At 46.4% G+C, this 14,934-nt stretch overlaps 1 protein-coding gene across 1 annotated transcript in view; it reads right to left on the reverse strand.

Moving 5' to 3' along the window:
• The window catches only part of lrfn2b (leucine rich repeat and fibronectin type III domain containing 2b), an 86,568-nt gene that overhangs the window by 51,484 nt on the left and 20,150 nt on the right, over positions 1–14,934 (reverse strand). Inside the window, exon 2 of the mRNA XM_056581859.1 lies at positions 808–914. The gene's annotated coding sequence lies outside the window, so the exon portion shown is untranslated. The remainder of the gene's footprint in view (positions 1–807; positions 915–14,934) is intronic.

Genomic DNA, 14,934 nt, shown 5'->3' on the forward strand with positions numbered 1-14,934 from the left:
ACTAGTTGTATTGTGTGAATACCTTTTTTTACGAATTGTGTGGAGATTTTTTGTATTTTGCTATCAGACTCAAACACCAGACGCCCTTCTGTCCCTCCTGAACGACAGCACAGACATTGGAAGACAAGTAACGATTCACCGTGCCAACCATCCCATCTCGAATAAGTCACCTATGAACCAGCCCGTCCTGCAGACAAATATGTTCTGGGTTTAACTTTGAAGATTTCCTCCAATCTGGGTTTAGACCGGGAGGTTCAAGGCCTTTCATCTTTGCCCATGCTTCTTGAGCGCGTGTCGGCTGAATGAAAAAACAGCAAGCACACACACACATTCCGCTGTCGTGCTTTACACTCTAAACTACAATGCAGAATGACATTAAAAAAATGTACACCGCTGAAACCCCATTTCTTTGTCACCATTGCAAAATTCACACGAGCCACAAAAGAGTGTGAAATGTATTTTACTGCCATTTCCATCGGGCGTTGACGCAACGCCTGGCTGTGATGGGAAACTATCTGTTGGGTTCCAGTATTGTTTGGTTAGTTTTTAAAGGGTAATCGAATTCACACACTAAGAAATAAAAAAATAAATTGGACTGGAAAGTTCTAAGAAGACGGGGGGAAGGGTTATCCTCATGGTCACAGCCAAATGGTACTTTCTGAGAAATCTTTTTTTTACGTTTGTTCAGTATTAAGCTTTAATTTAGGTAACAGTGACCCAAAGGTTTGAACTAGGTTTAAGAAGGCATTCTCTGACACAACAAACATGATGTTCTGTTCACTGCTACGAGGATAGTGTTTTTCTTACCTAGTGTTCCCCTTGCTATCTATCGTCGCCTTGTGTGTGCGAAGCCTTCAAACTCTTCTTTCTTCTGCCCAGAAAAAACGTCCTTCATCTTCAGGTCCTTTCTCTTCCTGTAAAGGAATAAACAAACACAGAGAAGTGGTGAGATGCTTGAAGACCCTCTGCCCAGCTAGCTCCTCTACAGAAAGACCCTCCATGTTAGCGTTTGCTAGGCTACTGAAACACCCTCAAAAGTGGCGTAGCTTAGCTAGCTCTGCTACTGGAAGACCCTCCACACTACCTATGCAGGGTCAGAGAAGGGGATAGATGGAACTAGAAGGCAGAAGAGGGAAGAGGAATAGAGAAGTGAAGGGAGAATGACATATGGACATAAAGGAGACAGATAGAGCAGAGACTCCACATCAATCAAGATCACATATCTTCTGTATCGCTCCATTAGAACAGAAACAAAGCTCCACTTCTCTACCTCCCCCTCCTGCTGCTATAGGACAGATGTGCATCTATAATAGATGACAGGCAGAAAAGGTGAGAGATCTGCTAGGAGAAACACTGGAAGACTCTTCGAGCCAAATAAAACCCCTCCAGGGTAGCTATAATCAGGTGTACCTCAACGACTTTGTGAACACTACGACTACATGCCCGTTAAGCTCCACTCTGATTCAGACGCTAGAAATGCTACGAGGCGCACACATCATACACATCCCTCTACCTGGGCCCCTTTCAGGCCCACTGGGAAAATAATGATCTAGAAATCAGCTGTGTGCCAATAAGGGAGTGTGCATGTGCACGTCCACTCAAAGAATATCCAATGTCCATCAATTACAGAGGGCGTGCACGGGGCGAGGGAACCCTGCAGCCTGCACTTCATTACCACTGACACGCTCTCCTCCCCCTGGGTCATGGCCAACACTATTACTCCCCCCACCCCCAGCTGCAGCACCGTGGGGATAATAATCTGTGAAACTCAAGGAGCCCCCCCAGGCCTCCCCCAGGCCTCCCCTTCCCCCGAGATAAGGTCTAATTACACTCTAGGTCATACCTGTGTTGTCAACCCCCGCCCCCGCCCTCGTCTCAGATTGAATGAGACTCTGCATCGGCTTAGCGAGATAATATTGCCTTGTCGTCTTCCTCCGATAAACCCTGTTGCAGATTGATTCCAGGACAAGCCTATGGTCGCAGGCCGGATGCTCTGCTAGTGGGGGCGGCGCTTCTGCAGCTCGTCCATCAGACGCCAGTTGTAATATTAATGCCCAGGGCTCAACCAGAACAGACTGTGTGTCAGTGTATCACCAGGGGAGAGGGGAGGCCGGAGACCAGCCTTTCTCAGCCAAAGGTACTGCCAAAATACTCTGAACTAAATGTTCCAAAATGTTCCAAACCTTTGCTTGGCAAAGGGTTGGACCATGAAACATACATTGGTTTATTATTCATAAGGGAGCTGGCCAATTCCTCAATCTAGCTCTGCTTTGATCTTGCAGTCTTCTGGCCGCCACTATCACACATTCATCTTGTCTTCTGCAAGTGGATTAGCAGGGTTTATTGGACTGCTGTGTTTCACCTTCTTCCGAACTTAAAAAAGGAAAAGCTTAAAAAATATACAGAGGAAGGCCTGCAGTTACAATAGGCTGAGAACCCGGGCATAAGACTGTGTATTTGAGGAGAGGATAGGTCTTGCCCTGCTTTAGACTGTACCTGTGGAGATGGGAGGCCTAGCCCTGCTTTAGACTGTATCTGAGGAGAGGGGAGGCACTAGTTCTTCATGGTGATGGAGAGCCAGAGGGTTCTCATTGTTTACAGCTCAATCTGAGGCAGGGCGGTGTTCACTCACACAGGGTTATGGAGAAGACTGTTCTCTGGGGACGCACTGTCTCACGCTGCACAACAACTCGAGAAAATACAAGCTAAAGACAAAAAATAGGTTAGATATAAGAAATGCCTCCTTAAGAATACCTTCTTACGAAAATGCAGTCGAAAGAAAATGCCAACTTAATACCCACGAGGGAAAATATATTATACCTTTTACCCCCGACTGGAAACAGCAAGAAAGAGAGTCTTACAGAGACAAAGCCTTTAGGAACATCTCACTGCATTAGCTAGAAAACCACAAGCATCTAACTGTTTTAGCTATAAGACCACAAACATCTCACTGCTTTAGCTAGAAAACCACAAGCATCTAACTTTTTTAGCTATAAGACCACAAACATCTCACTGCTTTAGCTAGAAAACCAAAAGGTTCCCACTGCTTTAGATCAAATGCCACAAACAATAACTTGATGACTACCACAATAGTTCTCCCCAAAACAACCTTCAGTCAATGTTTATCCGAGAGCTTACTGTTTGAAGTGGAAGGAACCGTTTTGATTCAACAATTATTTGGATAATGTTTGATACAGCTGATTTAATACTTTTGCTTGGATTTGTATAGAACTAGTAAAAAAAATATTAATAACCAAGTCTGATCATCAGAACTAGTAGCATAATCAGACTTGAGATTTATAATATACTACATTTTAACTTCAGATGAATACACCCTAGATTAATATATACATTCTGATTGTTGGAACTAATCTCACCATTTTCCATCTTGATTTACTAGTCTTATAATTTAGATACAAAACTGAATACATCAAATTTTCAGATGAATACGAATATCTTAGGTGTAAATTTTTGATTTTCAATCAAACTTTAGAATAATGTTCAAAATTTACACTTTCATTCTAGATTAATTGTTGGATTAATATTGAAAGTCTGATTCTGAGAATCAGTCTCACAAGCAGAGAAGCTCAAATCTTTGTGAACGTTGTGCAACACTTTCTTTTCACGTGTTTTGGCCAATCGTGTTGCTTAATGCAGCAAACTGTAACTCGGCCAGTGGTGGCAAAATGTCTCTATAAAGGTCTCAAAACCACACTGTGCAGACTGGCAGCAGTTGAAACACATATTAAAATCTCTATCTGAAATCGTCCTCCTCTTGTGCAACTTAGGTTCTCTGGAGTAGAATTTCTGCGTAATGAAACAGGAAGCAAGGCTTATCTCCGCCCATTGCAGTGTTGGTTCGCGGCCCAGGCTCTGTGCCGTCGCCTTCCAGAAGTTCTGCTGTAACATAGTAGGACTGCCGGATCCTAGATTAGTTAACAAACACGTTTGCTGGCCAGAGATCCAGCAGCATTGGGTAACATCCATCGACATGTTCCAGCTCAGCCAATCAGAGCTGCCTTCCAGAAGACACATGAGCCAATCCCAGATGCCTCTTGCAAATGCCTCTTATCTATGCAGCCCGTTGAAGTGTGATATTCACTCATTCATATTCATGAGGTAACACACATGTGAGGCTTCGTGACAGACACATGACGACATGACACATCCGTACAATAAACCACCAGAAAGAAATCAGAAGGCATGGAAGAGACAAGAATAATGACATGATATAATAGAGACAAAACAATGTGGTAATTTATTTATAATTAAGTAATATGAATGACTTAACTAAATAGATAACAAAAACACAATTCAATTCAAGCCTCAATAAGGCTTGTGGAATTTGAATTTCTATTAATAATTTCGGATTTAGGAGATTTGGGAAGCAGTGTTAATTAAGATGTCACACTGACACGTACACATTTCAAACCTGTGTGTGTGTGTGCGTGCGCGCGTGCGTGCGTGCGTGCGCGCGTGCGTGCGTGCGTGCGTGCGTGCGTGCGTGCGTGCGTGCGTGCGTGCGTGCGTGCGTGCGTGCGTGCGTGCGTGCGTGCGTGCGTGCGTGCGTGCGTGTGCTTGTGTCTATTGAAAAGTAAAGTAACGTGGACTGCAAGAGGTTTTTTGCCGTGTTTAGAGTGTCCCATTATGGCTTTCAATAGAACTACTTAGAAAATCGACCAACGTTATCTTTCCTATTCCTATAGCCAGCTCCTCCGCTCTCTGCCAGCTGTTCTTTGAGAACATGCAAATGCAGCACTTTCACATTTTTTGTAGTTCCTTCAGTATTGATTAGAGCTTTAGATTGTTCTCAGTTTCACTTATAAGTCGCTTTGGATAAAAGCGCAGGCTAAATCACGAAAGAATATACCCTGACTATTATCCTTCCATTCATTATCTCCCCGTCTTTCTCCACACATAATGCATAAAGGTATGCCTACAGTTTTACCCAGTATTCAAAGCAAATCCACATCGGAAAACCCACTTATTATTATTAATAAAAGGGTTTATTAATAAGAACAAAGCCAATTGTGTTCTGTTCAAGCTTGTGAGATACAATGAGGTCTATCGCATTTCCGCACACAAAAGTGGAATCGAATTGGATAGGCATGTGTTGTGTATTCGTATTGTTCAAAGATGTGTTTACACCTGTGGAAATCAGGTTTAGATAGGAACGAATCTCTCTGGACGGTTTAATATCTATTCTCCACTGGTGGTCGGAGTATACTTACAGCTGCAGGCAATAAAGGAAGAAGTAAAATATACCTTTGCCTCTAGTAATAGTCCAAGGAAAATAAGAGCGGAAAAATAAAATTGCAGGAAAATGAAATGGTGGAAAAAGGTGGTAATGGAATGACCTTCAAAAGACTGTCCCTTGTGCAGACAATATTATATTTAATATTTTGCGACAAAAATGTCAGCCAGAGATTATAATTCATCTGCCGCCTAACCAGGGGTGGAAAGTACCCGTGTAGAATATTGATCCACTTCAGTTAAGGTTATTTGAGGGACAATATACTCCTCCAGTCCATTTCAAAGCGAATAATAAATATTTAACCTAAATGCATGTATTTTATGCTGGGAGGAGAGAGGAGCTCCCAGTTTACTGATTTGATATTCACCTCTTTCCTGCCATCACAACGGCCTCCACCAGCATCCCTACCATCACCACCCCACCACCATCACCACCCCACCATCACCACCACCTTCACCACCACCTTCACCACCCCACCGTCAACACCCCTCTATCACCACCACCACCTCTGACAACCGCAAACTCCATCTCCATCACGCCTCAACCCCCTACTTACCGACCACCGCCTCCTCCTCTCCTGTCTGTCTACCTCCCTCTCTCCCCCTCTCACCCCGATGTAACACCCTCCATCGCTCCCCCTTCCTCTCTACCTCTCTGTGACTCACGGACACACACCCAAACAAAACACACTCCCAAACAAACACACAGACACACACACAGTGAGCAAAGACTCCTAATGGGCCACTCATAATGGGCCATCTGCAGTAGGAGTGTGAGTAAATTAGTAAATATGTAATGTGTGTCTATGCATTTTGTTGCGACTGTCTATGCGTGTGTGTGTCTGTGTGTGCGTGTGCGTGTGCGTGTGCGTGTGCGTGTGTGTGTGTGTGTGCGTGTGCGTGGGCGTGTGCGTGTGTGTGTGTGTGCGTGTTCGTGTGTGTGTTTGTGATGAGTGCAGTACAGAACAGCTGGCCGGACCAACTGTGCTGACATGTTCAAATCCCACTGTAACAGGAAGGCTGTTTTAATACACAGATATGGGACTGCACAAGAGAGAGGAATACAGACAGCGAGCGAGAGAGAGGGACAGAGAGAGAGACAAAAACAGAGACAGAGAGAGACAGACAGAGAGAGAGAGAGATAGACAAAGACAGAGACAAGGGGAGACAGAGAGAGAGAGATAGAGTGAGAAAGAGACAGAGAGAAAGACAGAGACAAAGACAGAGACAGAGGGAGACAGAGAGAGAGATAGAGAGAGACACAGAGAGAGAGAGACTCAGAGACATAGAGAAAGGGAGACATAGAGGGAGAGACAGAAAGAGAGAGAGAGAGAGAGAGAGAGAGAGAGAGAGAGAGAGAGAGAGAGAGAGAGAGAGAGAGAGAGAGAGAGAGAGAGAGAGAGAGAGAGAAGAGAGAGAGAGAGAGAGAGAGAGAGAGACAGAGAGAGAGAGAGAGAGAGAGAGAAAGAGCGAGAAAGAGAGCGAGAGACTAAGAGACAGAGTGTGAATGACAGAGAGCCGTTTGAGTGCGAGTATGAAGTCCTTATTAAATATTGACCGGCAGATCCTTCGGTGATTTTCCCTGAAGCGATGGTTCTGTTGTGCAGCTCTGAATGCGCTCTGAGACACGACCACAGAGCAGGACTAAAGATCATTACTCTACCAGGCACCCACCAAAACAACACCCAAAGTGATGAGACAGCATAAAGAGTAGCAGTGCCCGCTGCCTTTATGGAGCAGAATTATAAAAAGATTAATAAGTAACAACGATTTATAAATCTATAAAGAAACCTCATCACTGGAAAACTGGCTGAGCGATGCTGTCGTAGACGATCACCTCCTTTGGAAGTACCTTCTGGCACAGACCACCGTGGCTTCTGCTAAATCGGTCGAAAACTGAGAGCTGGTGGGTTGGCGCCGGGGACGCTATCCAGTCGTTTTTGATGATTCAATCTACAACCCTACTGCTATATGCCACTAAATCCTCCTACAAACTACACCTCTAACAACCTGCATCTGAATTCACTGCTCATCACTCCTTACACCATCTGCTAAATGATAAAATAATAGTCAAAGAGCTAATAGCAGTCACAGTCTGCAAGAGGAAGCCGTGTTGACAGCCGGGTTTCAGCCAGCGTGTGTGAGCAGAACCAACTGGGTTGAAAGGAACCGACTCCCGGCGGGGGGAAGGGGGCGGAGCCTGTGAGGTCACAATAGCATGCGTTGCTGATTACAACGACCTGATCGCTGATCTCGCTCAGCTAACCCCTCTCCCCTCCCCCCCTCACCCCACACACACAAACACACTGACACACACACCCATCCACACACAAACACAGACACAGACACAGACAAACAGACACACACAAACACACACACACACCGAGTCTCAGAGCTAAGACGATGCTTCTGGTTGTTTCCCAGAGTGGGTTCATAATGAATGGAAGACTGTGTGGAGCGTGGATGAACTTCCTTCAATACACAAAGGGAGGGTAAGGGAGCTCGACTCCCAGTCGAAGGTTGTGAGTGCAGCGCAGGCTAACCTGTAGGCATCCAAGAGCAGGACGCCCCCTAACCCCTACCTCCTCCTCAAAGACCGGGATCTGAATCCACAGTACGCCTGTGGATAGTAGAGTCTCCTAAAGACAAACAAAACGTGGAATGAATATAAACTGACCCCAGACCAGAACTGCTCCCCGGGAAGGCCAGCGACATACGTTCACGTACGTGGACACAAATAACCCCCTTTAGAAAGCAGCACACCCTAAACCCTGGCCCCTGACAAGGGGAGTAGATAAACCCAAGCTCTCCAACGTCTCCATCCCCCTGCCACAGCACGACATAAAGCCCACCGGCCCAATCACCCTAAGACCACAGAACCAAAGGTATTATCTTTTTGGAGGAGCAGGAGGAGGAGGAGGAGGAGGAGGAAGAGGAGGAGCAGTGTTTGATCTGACCGCTGCAATCCCCTTTACTCCTAGCATCACGCTTGTCTGAAGCTGTAAGACCTTCGCCTTCATCAGGGCCGGCTAAGACCCCACCCCCCCGCTAACACACCACCCCCGACCCCCCACATCCACCCGAGCCTGACGATGGATTACAGAACCCGGCGGAGCCGTTTGCTTTACAAACTAACACAACGCTGAGTCATCACAAAGCCGAGCAACTTGCTCCAACTCCAAACTCCACCTACGAGCATGAGACGCGGATACTTGGGAAATCTTGTTCGGATGGAGTTCATTCGTTCAGTTTACTTCCCCTTGCTCTGCCCTCTGCAGGATCTTATGCATGTTAGATGTTTGACTTTGAATGTTTTTCGTAGCCTGAAGTGCTAGCTGGGAAAATGGGAACCAGAAACTAAACAATGATCGTTGAATACATTTGGCTATTGTTGCTGATAGATTCTCGTTTATCAAATATTGTTATCCACCATTGTCCATAGGGTTGTCTATAAAGATGGTTCAATGTCCATAATAACATGGACGGTGTGCGGTTTGTATCCTTCAAATTAGGTTGGGAGGGGGCTGGTGGAAATACTGCCTCAGGTCGGATGCTTGCAGATCGCCCAAGCAACACAACATCTGGCCAGTGGTGGTTGGCTGTTTTCAGAGGTTTAGGTTGGCACACAAGTGTAACCGGTGGCGGTCCACTTTGGCCAGCACTCTATAGTTGGGTGTTCCAATGCACTGACTATGTTGGGCAGTGGGCTTGGAGCCAACATAGGCAGTGCATTTGAGCCAACTTTGAAGGAAATACACGGACCTCTGCCCTGTGAAGCAGAACGATTATGAAACAGAGATGTACTCTGTCTCCACAACCTTCCAAGGCTGTGAGGTCACGAGGGGTCGTTACCATTGGGCGCTGGGTCAGCTCGATTAGCGGGAGTTTCGTATCCGTCATGACGACCAGTATAACATTAATCGTCAGTCAGGACTGTCCTACAGGAAGCTCAGTGCTGGGGAGATGTACATGTGCACTCTACACAAGTAAAAGTACAAAACCCAACTCTGGAAAGTCAAAGCACAAGTATATATACTAGTTATATTATACTGAAGTACCCTACTCGGGTAGGAGTACGCAGGGGAGAGACACAGAGATTGAATTGAGAAAGATCCATAAAAAGTTAGGGTGAGAGGGAGGGATAGAAAGAGAGAGTAGTGACAGCCAGTCCTCGAGAGGCTTTTATTTTGAAATGCCAGCGTGTTGTAGATTCATCTCCCTCACTGATGGTCTATATATAGACCCAATCCTCTTCCTGGCACACAAACACACACACACACACACACACACACACACACACACACACACACACACACACACACACACACACACACACACACACACACACACACACACACACACACACACACACACACACACACACACACAGATAACAGGCACACACCAGAACACACACACACACATACACTTGATAGGACCTGCTTGCTCTCTTCAGATATCTCTGCATCTCACTCGGCCTTCATCAAAAAAGCCTTTTCAAAGCACCGGGTGTCTTCGGCGGTCTCTTCGACGCAGATGAGGGTAAACAAGCTGTAAAATGTCTTCCACGGACTGACGAAGAGGAGATGAGGGAAACTGCTTTTAATCTTGTTTGGAATTCCATCAAACTGTCTTCATGCAATCTTTGAATGTTTTATTTATACGTTTACATTTTTTTATTTCGAAGCGAGAGTAAAGTAATATGCCTACAACATGAGGTTTCATATAACGCTCACTTTCATGCAATTTAAATAAAAAATGAGTATCTGGTAGAAACAGAAAGTTGAATGCCGTCTGTCAGTCAACCATCCATTCATATATCATCCACTTTCAACTCATCATCTATCAATCTCTATCTGTCGCTATCCATCTCTCCGTCTCTCTATCCATAGCTGTCTCCATCCATATGTCATCCATCTATCCATCCATGTGTAAATCATCCAGACATCACATCTCCATCTCTCTACCCGTCCATCCATCACCCACTCAGCCATTATTTCCATTGCAGAGGCATCTTAAATCCTGCCATTTCCCCAATACTACAAGACTATTAGGCACCATATTCTTCCTCTGTGGTTGCTCGGGGTGAAGCGAAGGCTACGGTCTCTAAGGCGTCCGTAACTGAGTGTTTTAGATTTAATCAGTGACTAAATCTCTGCGCCTATCAGTGGAGTGCTAATAGACACGTCTTACAGCCTGGAACACAGAAAAACGAATACCACTGGGTGCTGTCTCGAAAATACACAGTCATTATGCAGAACAACAGAGAGAGCAACAATGCTTTTATGCATATAAATGTCATTAATGTACAGGTGGGCGATAGGGAGCTTCCTCCTCAAGGATGCCTACAGGTACTATGGATAATGGGCTTTGCACCTAGAACTTTACGGCTCGTTGAACACCCTGATAGTAAGACTATCATGCCCCTATCCCTCCCAGAAATGCTGGTGCAAAACAAGCAGAACAACAACAACAGGCTCTTCGCCCTGGTCATGACCGTTAGCTGGGAACACACCACGGGGAACACTGCAGGCAGGAGTTCCGAGCTCGCCGATTGGCTATTCACACACGCGGGTTCCGAGCCCTCTGATTGGCCATTGACACACGCACACTGGAGAGGCAAATAGGAAGTGATTAAGGACATGTGCATGTGCACTCAGGCTGTCAGCTCCGATTGGCCACGGGTGAGGCTGACGAGGAAGTAATGAGAACATATTACACCAAAGGGGAGAGGGGACGCGCTCGCTCCGAGACGCACGAGCAGAGTTCCTCTCCCCGTCACCTCGTACGACCACGATGGAGAGATGATGAGGATCATCATCATCATCATCATCATCATCATCATCATCATCATCATACAGCCAGTCGCAATAGAGGACTTTGGTTCCCTGTGTGTTCCACGCTGCAGTTTGGATGTGGACGTGAGGCGTCTGGTTGGACGGGAGTGTACGACTACAGCCGTTGCCGGGGACGACCACGTGTGGCTCGGAAACGTGATAGATAAAAATATACAGATCATTCAATAAAGCTGAAGGGAGGAGTTGAAGAGAAGTTATGACAGTATCCTTACAGAGTGCTGTAAGGATTCGCTTTCTATTTTTGTATTTTAAAACAGGTAAAAAGTGTACCTGCTCCGCATTTTTCGATTGCATTCCTTTTTTGTGCATTGAAATTCAACCAAATATTCAGCCCAACCTGCTGCTGCTCCTCATACTGTCGACCACATCGATACTGCTACAACCTGTTCTGCTGCCAACCAAACCATAATACTACTACGCTATCCCAAACCTTATTACTGGGCCTCGTACTGTCACCATAGAAACCATAACTACAGAACACAAAATACAGTTGACCTGGATGCAGTCAATGCTTACACAGTATATATGATTTATATTTCAATCATTCATAATATTCATAGTATTTGTCCTTGGACCAAACTATATTCCTTGGCGACAGGAGGATATGAATAATTTAGCACTTTGGCAATGATAGAACAGCACCAGATAGAAAAGCCTGACAATATGTAAATGACCGCATTCCCTGGTCTCCAACTGTACACACAGCTGCCTCTGTGCTCCAAAAACAAGAATTAATAATAAAGCACATTTTTCACCGCGACCCCTTAGTTATATCGACGATAAATTCTGATTATTCAGGAAGTAACTGTTATATAGTCCATTACAAGCTATTCTGCAGGGCAGTGCAGACAAAGATGGATCTTGAATGTATGTTAATGAAGTGGCGCTTGGTTGCCACACTACCACTCGGGGTAACAGAGGGAGCTCTTCAGCGCCGGCGTGCGGTACGCCCCCCGCTGATGGTCGGCCCTCCGTCGACGAAGGGCCATCAAACTGTCTGTCTGTCCGTCCGTCCCCCCCCCCCCCCACCCCCCACCCCCCCCGACACAACACATGCAAAGGCGTTGTTCCCGACAACATTTATCTCCTCCTCAGTGGGGCACGCCAGACATGGAATTATCTTAAACACGACAAACAGGCAGGAACAGTAAACGGTAAACACGTTGGCCGTGGGTTATGGCGGCGCTGTGGCCGCCGCTAGACCCTGTCAACACACCGACCAACACACACCACTGTGAGGATTGTAAAACAGACCATATATATATATATGTGTGTGTGTGGCATTTTGTTCCCTCCGTGAGGAGAGACAGCATAACAGCGCAGGGGGGAATCAAACCTGTGATAGCTACAGGTTTGCGCGCTAACCATTCATGCTGCCATTTTAAAAGTGTGCTTATTGGCTAGTGTCCGCTTCCCTTCCCTGCGCTGATTGGCTCCTGAGTGGGAGTGGGATGTGTGGCCGGGCTTCAGCTAAGCGGTGGCCTGCTAGCATCAGTGCCTGGCCGTTAAGTCGGTTAAGCAGTGCATGGCATCGCGGTCTTTCACACTGAGCTGATTAGCATCTAGCGATAAGCTTCGCACACATCAACCCAGCATACTAACCCACCACACATTATTGATTATTTAAAGATTCTTCAGGTACGATTTAATTTGACTGTCATTTCAGGGGAACTAAAACCATCACCTGTAAGTCAGGGAAATGGGGGTTTGTGGTTCGAGGCTGTTTTTTTATTTTTATATATATATATATATATATATATATAATAATTACAAAACGGGAAATTATCCCTTCAATTATCACTTTAAAGAGAAGTAAAGAGAACATTTAGAGGCATAAATAATGCCCAGTAAACAATAATCCATGAAGGTTATTGTTAGTTATAATAAAACTATAACCCTTTTGTTGTTCTTCTGGTTTCCATTGTAATGACAATTCATGTATCACGACATATGAGAAAGATCTAAAGCGGAAAGATGAGGTCTTTGTTACCGAGGTCCCTTCCCCATCTCTTTGTATGAGGGCCTTAACGCATCACGCCCTCTGCCTCAAAGGTCTTATATATATATATCACTGCACACCTAGTCTTCCCTCCAGCCACAACCGCTGTGCTAAATGACTGGACGTAAAATGGTGGACAGGCGCCAATGCGCTAGATGGCCAGCAGGCAGCTGAAACCCTCCTCCGCCGTTATCCTGTAAAACGACTCCCCTCCTACATGAAGGGGGCCGGGGGGCACGGCGGTCGGCTCCTCTGCCCACGCTGCTCAGCTGCATTTCAGAGGTGAGAGCGTGAAATAAGAGAGGCATGTGGTCTCCGCACGGCGAGGCACAGACCTGAGCTGTGTTTTTCGTCGCTCCCGGGTCTCCGGGTGATGAGAGGTGGCGACGGAGGGAGGACGAGCGGAGCGGCGAGTACAGAGGACTGGGGAGGTCGTCGTGTAGTCGTCTGATGTTGACACAGTCAGAGTCTCTCAGAATGTGTTTACCCACTGGAGCGCGCGCATGCACACACACAAAGACACACAGACTCACGCACAGGGCTTCATCCCTACACCTGCGCACACACACACACACGAAAATGTGCGCGCAATCACAAACCATAGACACGCGGACACAAACACAGGGCTGTATTCCAACACAGGGCTGCACACACACACACACAAAACTGTGCGCACAAACACACAGACACAGACACACACAGGCCCAAAAACACACATGCACACAAAAATGTTCTACCCGACACCCATGCACAAATATTTACATCTACTCAGCATGCATACAGAAGCACATATGCAAAGGCAGAGAGGTACACACACACCCACACACACCCCCTTCTGCTTCCTAACCCAAGCTGTCTGCACACACACCTACACAAACCTTCCCTCCTCCATTCCATCCAGCCCTGTGCACACACCGCGGCTCCCCATAGAAGCGCGTGAACACAAGAGGATTTTCTTATTTGTCGAACCAACATACGCAACTTGTAGACTGTAGCATGTAATCATTAGGAGAAGGCAATCATTTCTTGGCCAATAACCAGATGATGGTTTGCAATTAGTCTGGTTTTCAAATTCTTCTGGGTTTCCCTTTGTTCTGGTTTTCCACTTACCAAAGACTCTCGAGTAATGGGAAAGGAGAACAATCGCAGACGGTGATTTCACACGTTCACACATTTAAAAAATCTGCGTTGAGGATTTGTGTTTGTTTCACAGGCGAGCGAGGTAGTCTGGCGTTTGACTGAATAACACGCGTCGATGTGTCGCGTTGATGTGTTGATCAGGTGTAGCGCTAACATGGCAGCTAGGCAATCCGTGAGCTCTGACATACGCCCCATCGAGGCCACCACACGCTAGGTTTTTTTTACCACAGAGACACACACAAACACTCATTTCCTTTCTTCCCTCCTATTGGGGGATGGACGAGGAGTGGTGTATATATAGGATAAGACCTCTGTACACATAACTTTCCATAAACCCTTCCACACCAACATAATGCACTCTAACCATCCCCCCACTCCCCCCCCCCCCCCCCATCACTTGGCACCCAACCGCAGACACACTGCCAGCCCACCTTAGCATCCCCACATTCAGGCTACAGCCTAACCTCCCCCCACCCCAACTACAAACAGCAGCAGTGCCAACCAGCCCCTCTCTCCCCCTCTCCTGCAGGTAAGGAGCTGGTTCCCAGAAAAGCCCCAGAAACATAATTAGTGGTGAGGTTGGACTTTTAAATGTACTCGTTCCATCCCGTGTTTCAAAGCTCGGGTTCTGCTTCGTTCATTAAATGCACGGCACAACACGGGGCTCTTCTGGACGGCTCTCGC

Source organism: Gadus chalcogrammus, chromosome 21 (assembly GCF_026213295.1).
Source record: "Gadus chalcogrammus isolate NIFS_2021 chromosome 21, NIFS_Gcha_1.0, whole genome shotgun sequence".
Taxonomy (NCBI): domain Eukaryota; kingdom Metazoa; phylum Chordata; class Actinopteri; order Gadiformes; family Gadidae; genus Gadus; species Gadus chalcogrammus.